The sequence below is a fragment of the Homarus americanus genome, unplaced genomic scaffold, assembly GCF_018991925.1.
Source record: "Homarus americanus isolate GMGI-L3 unplaced genomic scaffold, GMGI_Hamer_2.0 scaffold58000, whole genome shotgun sequence".
Taxonomy (NCBI): Eukaryota; Metazoa; Arthropoda; class Malacostraca; order Decapoda; family Nephropidae; genus Homarus; species Homarus americanus.
This window is the reverse complement of record NW_024725173.1, coordinates 121,224-130,041: the sequence shown is the minus strand read 5'-3', so window position 1 is coordinate 130,041 and position 8,818 is coordinate 121,224. Positions and strand designations below refer to the sequence as shown.

Below are 8,818 nucleotides of genomic sequence, written 5' to 3'. Positions count from 1 at the left end.
AATTGGTTCAAATACCGATTTTTTTTAGTTGTTTCTTTAATACGAGTGCTGTATGGAAACTACAAATATAATCGCAGTTTATGCTGGTTTCTACCAATCAGTCAATGGTTAACCAAAGAAAATTGTTTATGTAAAAAATGACAGCACTCATATACGGACTGAAAAAGGCGGTACCTGTGTGACAGATGTGACAGTCAACGTTCGTAGAGCAAATGAATCAGACAGTACCTGTATGAGAGACGCGGCCTGAGGGAGGTGTAGGGGTGCAGGAGGTCCGGACAGTCGAGGTAGGTGGCCCCATCAGTGAGGTCCAGCCAGGCAGGGTCATCATCTTCATCTTCGGGCTGGAAGCGCGGGGGAGGGACCAGTAGGGGGCCATGGGATCGACCCCCCGTGGCCCCCAGTATACCGTGAGAGGCTAGGCTCGAGGGATCCACATAAGGACTGTTTCCGTCGTCATCCCCATCATCCTCAGGGATAACCTTCACCTCTGGCACCAGGGCCGCCGCCATTACACACGCATCCTGCAAGTTAATGTGAATTGTGAATAATCTTTAATTATTATCTATTCACAGCCAAGAATATAGGTACAGCAACAAGCACAGGTGGAGAATTTTGGCAATTATTATTACGAGTATGTTATTTAGAGACATGATCTTGTACACACACAAACACTCACTCTTCTCCAAGATAAACAAAACAAAAACATCTCTAATAAAGATAACGCAATTCTACCGAGATGTAAAAGGGGGATAATTAGTATTGCTATACATAAACAGGTTTTTAGGCTGAATTTATAGAAACACTGACCAAGCTGTGAAAAGTTCCCCTCCCTCACAACCTTCTTAACGAATACAAGTTCATCTCCGGCAAACAGATCTATTTTTAACCCGCACATCAGGCTGTGGCTGCCGAACGACAGGTACTAATGACATGTATGTGATAAATAGCATACTACACACAGGTTACCTAACACTCCCTGGCAAGATTTTGAATGTATAAGTGGGGTTCAAGTGTTATACAGGAGACATGAGTATACTGTATCTCCAAAAGTAAGATCAACACAGTTTCTCACCAACACTGTTCTTATCTAAATGACGTGTAGAGAACGTAAAGTAAATGGATTAGATGAGACAGATGACAAATTCTTTAAGTTACAGCATTTTAATTGATTTTGTAGAATAATAAAAATACCCTTTAATATGGAAACACTGTAGACACCCAACCCATTGAAAGACTCTTGGGGTATTTATGTTTATTTAGAATTATGATCCTTTTGTTAGAGTGAATTAAGAGATAAAGTTGTTGGGTATCACCTGAAGGTGAGACACCTCAAATTATTTCACTTGAAGAGTATCCAACCCTAACGCTAACCTTACTTAAACTAACCTCACCTAACCATCCCAGGTAGCGTTAGGGAGGTTAATCTTCAGGTGAAATAAGCTTGGAGGTGACTAATCTTCAGGTAATCCAGTTGTTGGTCACATCCACACTGTATAACACTCACCTCGATTATGCGGTTCAGTTCTGGTGCCCCTATTATAGAATGGATATAAATTCACTAGAGTCGGTGCAGCGAAGAATGACAAAAATGATTCCGGGACTTAGAAACCTTCCGTATCAGGATAGGTTAAAGAAACTTAACTTGCATTCCCTAGAAAGACGAAGAGTGCGGGGAGATATGATAGAAGTATTTAAGTGGGTGAAAGGAATCAATAAAGGGGATATAGATAAAGTTCTTATAATATCCGAGCAGGATAGGACTCGGAGCAACGGATTCAAGTTGGATAAGTTTAGGTTTAGGAGGGAGATAGGAAGAAACTGGTTCACAAATAGGGTGGTGGACGAGTGGAACAAGCTTAGCAACTTTGTAGTAAGTGCGGGAACTCTGGAAAGTTTCAAAAGGAGGCTAGATAGATTCATGGATGATAAGAGAGTGGTAGTAACTCTCGACAGGAGCTGCCATGCACAGGCCAACCGACCTATTGCAGACTCCTTATTTTCTTATGTTCTTATATGTATCACAGATGAACACACACACACGAGCGACTGTCCTACCACCACCTCCCACCGACTAAGATTGTATACACACCCATAGTAATCCCCTCCAAGTATACACAATCCCTACATACCAACATACATATACTCCAAATATAGTGAAAAATACACCGTTTGCCTGGCAGCTTCCCACGACCCTGAGAACAAGCCCGGCCAATCCTTAAAAACGAGTCACAACTTCATTAGGTTCTTCTTCCCACCAGCCGAGGTTCACTGTAACAACATTACCACCACGAGGCTGCAGCTTCACGTCACCTGAGTTTGGCGCTGAAGCACACGAAAAAAAACCTTTCAACTTATTTTTTTCTCTTCCTGCTTTGTCATCCTGTTTCCTTTGGTGGTTTTTCGTCTCTTGAACAAAATTTGTAAGTGTGTAATATGTAAGTGTATGTGTAAGTATATAATATGTAAATTTATCACATGTAAGCGCATATTATATATAAGTATATAATATGTATAAGTGTATTATAGGAAAGTGTAGAATTAGTAAGTGTACGCAAATCATGACAATTTCAAACTAAATAAAGAATATACAATATATGTATAGACTAAACAAAGCTTAACACTGGCAGCTAATTCCAATTTCTAACATACCTTTCGGAAACTACAGTAATTTAAAACAGTAAATTAAATAATTCGTGGAAACAAATTAATTTCCAACTAATATTTTATCCAGTATTTTAAAATGACCCGGGGAAAAATATTAAAGCTTTTATGTCACCTGGAAATTAACCACCCTCCCGTTACCTGGGTTGATTGGGTTAGGGTAGACTAGCTTAACCCTTTCACAGCTGGAGGTTACCCTAAGCTGAATAAAATGATCTGGCGGTGGCAGAATAAAATGCATGTGCGTGACACGCGGTGAAAGGGTTAGGTAAGGGTAGGTTAGATTAGGTTGGGTCAGGTTAGCGCTAGGTTAGGTTAGGTAAGCTTAGTGTTTGCTTAAGAAAGCTTAGCGTTAGGTTAAATAAGCTTAGCATTAGGTTAGGTAAGCTTATCGTTAGATTATGCTGGGTTAGGTTAAGTAAGCTTAGCGTTAGTTGAGGTAAGCTTTGTGTTAGTTTAGGTAAGCTTAGTGTTAGGGTGGTTACCATTCAGGTAATCTCATTTTTTGCATATTAATCTATAAATCATGGACTTGTTGCTTAAGTCAAAAGGTAGATTAATTCCACAGTATTCCCAACACAGTGCAGTCTTTGACCTCACACCACTAACACAGTACACAAGAAACAGGAACGACAACTGGAAACCAAAACACACAAGCCACTAATGCCAAAACAATCATCTTCCTTCATCAGTATCAGTCATGTACACTTGTACAGTAAAGGTCAAGTCTCCACGAACACTTCTAGTAATATCTGGCATCTACCTGAGGATCGTGTAAGGATAATTGAGAATTTAACATCTTATTTACTCGAATTTTCTTTGTATTACAGTTTTTTTATGTTATTCTGTAATAATTCATAAAGACAAGCATCACTCGTCAGGAAAATAACAGGTAGATGCCAGGTATAATATCACTTGTTCATGGAATTTGGGACACAACTGTACAGGCCTGAAGACCTCATCACTTCCAGCCTCATATAAACAATGAACAAACCCGTATTGACAAACAAAGCTTCAACACAAGAGGGTAAAGACACCGTGGAATACATAATAATAAACCATAATATTTGGGATGAAATGAAGAGGTGAAAGTGTAAACAAACGAATCAACATTAACAAATAAATTAATTAATATTTAGTGTGCGTGTGTGTGTGTGTTTGGGGAAAGTGTAAAAGTAAAAAAAAAAATAGACAATAAGTATAAAACGTAATATAAAAGAAATACTAAATTCGTAAAAAATAAAGAAACAATATGTTAAATTTGTGAAAATAATAACTAGAAAACGAAACCAAAACAAATAATAAAACAAAAGAGTAAAACACGGGAAGCAAACACCAAAACATATAATGCTTCTTAGAGACATGATATTTCAGTTAGAGAAAACGTATAAAGTCCGGGAACAGTAGAAAACGACTCTGGAAGGAGGAGCTTAGACGGTGTTGAGAAGTTGAATATAATCTTTTGAGCATCGCAGGTGTTGAGAGAGAGATCTTGAGTAGGTGACGCGCCAGTGACAGCCTAGCAGGAATTACAGTGGTGAGGGTCGAGTGTTAGAATAGATTTCCCTTAAAACAATAGTAATTTCCTTTAAAAAATACCACCTTCCCTTAAAAATATTCCCTTCCCTTAAAATATTATCTTCCTTTAAACAATATTCCTCTCCCTTAAAATATTATCTTCCTTTAAACAATATTCCTCCCATTTACAAAACATATTCCCTCCTCTTTAATAATCCCATCTTCCCTTAAAATATTCCCTTTCCTTGAACAATATGTCCTTCCCTTAACAATATTCCCCTCCCTTAAAATATTATCTTCCCTTAAACAATATTCCCCTCCCTTTAAAAAATATTCCCTTTCCTTAAACAGTATTATCTTTCCTTGACAATGTTCCCTTCCCTTAAAACAGCATTTCCCTTCATTTACACACTATTCCCTTCCTTAACAGCATTCCTTCCCTTAAAACAGCATTCCTTCCCTTAAAACAATATTCCCTTCCCTTAACAATATTTCCTTCTCTTATACAGTATTCCCTTCCATACTCAGTAAGCAATAAGGTCATCGCATCAGAAACCCAAACACCATCAACAGGACTTAATAAACTAATAAGTCACTTCACTGTGTTTAGTCGTTGAATAAATCACATGACAAGAGTGATCTTTCGGCTCCACAATCTGCGCTGATGCCCCGACTCACCTAGGCAATAAGATGCCCTCCATCAGACACACACACACACACACACCTACCTCTCGTATGTATGTATGTATGTATGTATGTATGTATGTACTGTATGTATATATGTATGTATATATGTATGTATTTATGTATGTATATATGTATGTATTTATGTATGTATTTATGTATGTATGTATGTATGTTATTAAGGAGGCAGGAGATGATACTACTACTACTACTACTAATAATAATAATAATAATAATAATAGTTCCCTCGGCATCTAATATTTTAACTTAATTAGATTATTTTAAGTCGTTCCAATAATCTGTAATGGAAGAGAAGAGAAGAGATACTGAAATGTGTTTGGATAGAGACAATATAGTAAAGGGGTGATGGTCAATGTCAACAAATGGATAGTGACAACACAGACAGGAAAGGTCAATGTCTGGATAGTATCAACCCCTGGAGGATAGAGACTATAGACGGTAAGGATAGTGAAGATAGATGACTCGTGGCGTCGCCCATTCCCTCCGTACATTTTAATCAAGTCAAATTTCGGGACACCATTTGGACCATAATATCAAGAGGTCTTCGTTCCCTCTTAATCACCTCTTAGCCAGTTAACAGTCTTTATTCTTTGTTTATTATTGTATTTTAATTTACTTTATCTTGTTATAGTTGGTCTGGCATCACGATAATTGCGACCAAGCCCCAGGTTTCTCATCTGACTTTCTGCTTCATTTACACACAAGTGCAGGGTCTCAATTGTTTCTCTTACTTGACAACATGACATACTTATAGCATTTCTAGCTATTGATTTTTTTGTATTGTTTTATCGTTCTGTTATTATTATTATTATTATTATTATTATTATTATTATTATTATTATTATTATTATTATTATTATTATTACAGTGTTATTATGGTTATCATTATTAATTTATTTTACTTTTATTTCACTTTATTATTATATCTTCTATTAATATCAAGCCATCGTAAAAATAAACACGATTTATCGAGGTCATACATCATATACGTAAATTAATCTCTCTCTCTCTCTCTCTCTCTCTCTCTCCCTCTCTCTCTCTCTCTCTTTTGCAGATAGGGAACAGATAAGATCCTTCTCCTGAACAAACAAACGTGCTGGACCATCGCTACAAGACCCGGAAACCCGTGTCTTATCACCTTGCGTCAAAAGGAACATCTCACCTAACCTAGCACCGTATTCTAACCAAACCTGCACCACCCTTTAACCTTTCCTAGCACCACCCTCTAACCTAACCTAGCACCACCCTCTAACCTATCCTAGCACCACCCTCTAACCTAACCTAGCACCACCCTCTAACCTAACCTAGCACCACCCTCTAACCTAACCTAGCACCACCCTCTGACCTAACCTAGCCCCACATTCTAACCTAACCTAGCACCGTCTTCTAACCAAACCTGCACCACCATCTAACCTAACCTAACCTTTCCTAGCACCACCCTCTAACCTAACCTAGCACCACCCTCTAACCTATCCTAGCACCACCCTCTAACCTAACCTAGCACCACCCTCTAACCTAACCTAGCACCACCCTCTAACCTAACCTAGCACCACCCTCTGACCTAACCTAGCCCCACATTCTAACCTAACCTAGCACCGTCTTCTAACCAAACCTGCACCACCATCTAACCTAACCTACAACAATCCTTTATGTCACGCAAAATTACCAAATGCCTCAAGAGAAAACTAAATGTTCTCTCTCTCTCTCTCTCTCTCTCTCTCTAGGAAAGTCACAGTCACTCTTGGGCGAGTTACAACTATCCCTGGGTAAGCTCTCTCTTTTCTCTTCCCCCGTCCTTCCCTCTACCCATTCCACCCTCCAATCCCTCTTTCTCTCTTGCTCTCCCTTCCCTTCTTCCTTCCCTTTCCCACCTCCCTCTCCCTTCTCAAAGCCTTACCCAATATTTCTTTCCTTTTCCCCTTCTCCCTCCGCTTTCTTACCTCTTCCCAATCTCTTCCTCCTCTCCATTTCCACTTCTCCTCTCCCTTCCTTCTTCCCCTTCTTTTCCTCCCTCCTTCCCCCTCTCTTCCTCCCTCCTTCCCCTTCTTATTTTCTTCCCTCTTCCTCCTCTCCCTCCTTCATTCCTTTCCTCCCATATTCCCTTTCCTTCCTCTTCATCCTTTCCTCTCCAATCTCTTCTCTCCCCACTTCTCCCTCAGGTAACTACTCACCCCGTGCCTCGCGTTGTCAGGTAAAAGGCTGATTGAAGTCACGTAGGAACCACATCATCGGTTTCCTAAGGGAGAAAGAGGAGAAGGAGATCATTATGTGTCATCTACTTATTACTCTAACCTATTACCTAATTAAGTAATGTCTATCTTGTAAGTAACCAACTATATTAATACCTAGTTAAGTATTGTCTACCTGATAAGTAACATCCTATAATAATACGTAATAATGATATACCATATTAGGTAATTATACAGTTTATAAGTAAATTTTTATATTGTAAGTAATAATCTATCGTGTTTTAAGTTGCCAAATATTTTATTAAGTAATGCTCTAACCTATGTTATTAAGTAATTCTCTATTTGCTTACCTTAATAAGTAATCTTATATTTCAACTACTGCTCTATTGTATAACTGATTCTGATTCATCATATTACGTTTATCCAAGTAATCATCCGTCTGTTATATATAATACTACCAAGTACTGCTGAAGCTTTAGGTATGAATCTATGAGTAATGATTCATCTTATTGTTTTATTATAAGACCATAAGTAAAGCTCTATAATATTCCCAAGTGGATTTCCCTTAATTATTACTCTATAAAATGTCTGAGGGCCGCATGTGGCCCTCAGGGAGGATTAATGAGGCCCTCGGCAACTAGTAAAAATAAATATATTACTGCATATTGATCGAAATTAAATGTAAACAAATATTATTATAATACGGTGATAAGTATCGCACATCAAGCATGTCTCACCTCTCAAGTGGACTACTCTCTCATCTCTCAAGTGGACTACTCTCTCATCTCTCAAGTGGACTACTCTCTCACCTCTCAAGTGGACTACTCTCTCATCTCTCAAGTGGACTACTCTCTCATCTCTCAAGTGGACTACTCTCTCATCTCTCAAGTGGACTACTCTTAGGAATCATTTTGGTATTTTCTCTACAGTATAACAAAGTTGATAAGAACATTAGAACATAAGAAAATAAGGAGTCTGCAATAGACCGGTTGGCCTGTGCATGGCAGCTAATGTCGAGAGTTACTACCACTCTCTATCATCCACGAATCTATCTAGTGTTCTCATTATGATTCCTTCATTAAGTTTACAATCACTGTCATTAATGTGTATATTATTTACTACGCTTATTAACATTAAGGTCAATGTGTTGTCCTCATCCCACAGTTGCCCATCTAATGTGGTCCACTCACGCAGAGGTTGAGCATCACTACACTGTCTCATTTAAGTGATTCTCTATATTTTATTATTTAAGTAATGTTCATCACTACCCACGTATTTTATTATTAAGTAAAGCTTGGCAATGTTAAGTATATAACACACACACACACACACACACACACACACACACACACACACACACGCACAGATCATCATTTTGCATTTGAAACCTTATTACGACCTTAAGCTGCGTCAGTGTGATCAAGTCAAAAAAAAATTGTCATTCAGTCTTGCACAAGTATTTCCCTAAACAAACACAAGTATTTTTCAGTCCGGGTATTTTTCCTGTCATTTTCCTTAACATACACAATTATTTTCCTTCCAACAATAATATTATCATACCTTGGATGCGGATTTCTTCTTTAAACATTAAATAAGTTTGTAATATTAGCAAACAAGCTTAATTTACTTAACATAAGCTAGATACAACTCTCATTTAGCTTTTGCATATATTAGTCCGTAAATAAAAAAAAAACGATTTATTTTTAATAATTTCCGAAAATAAAAATATTACAGCTCTCCAT

General features: G+C 38.0%; 1 long non-coding RNA gene across 1 annotated transcript in view; it reads right to left on the bottom strand.

Moving 5' to 3' along the window:
* Nucleotides 1-231: 231 nt before the first annotated feature.
* Nucleotides 232-8,818, bottom strand: part of LOC121864759 — a 94,319-nt gene continuing 85,732 nt past the window's right edge. Inside the window, exons 2-3 of the long non-coding RNA XR_006088650.1 lie at nt 7,059-7,123; nt 232-524 (exon numbers count right to left, since the gene is read on the bottom strand). This is a non-coding gene — a long non-coding RNA (uncharacterized LOC121864759). The remainder of the gene's footprint in view (nt 525-7,058; nt 7,124-8,818) is intronic.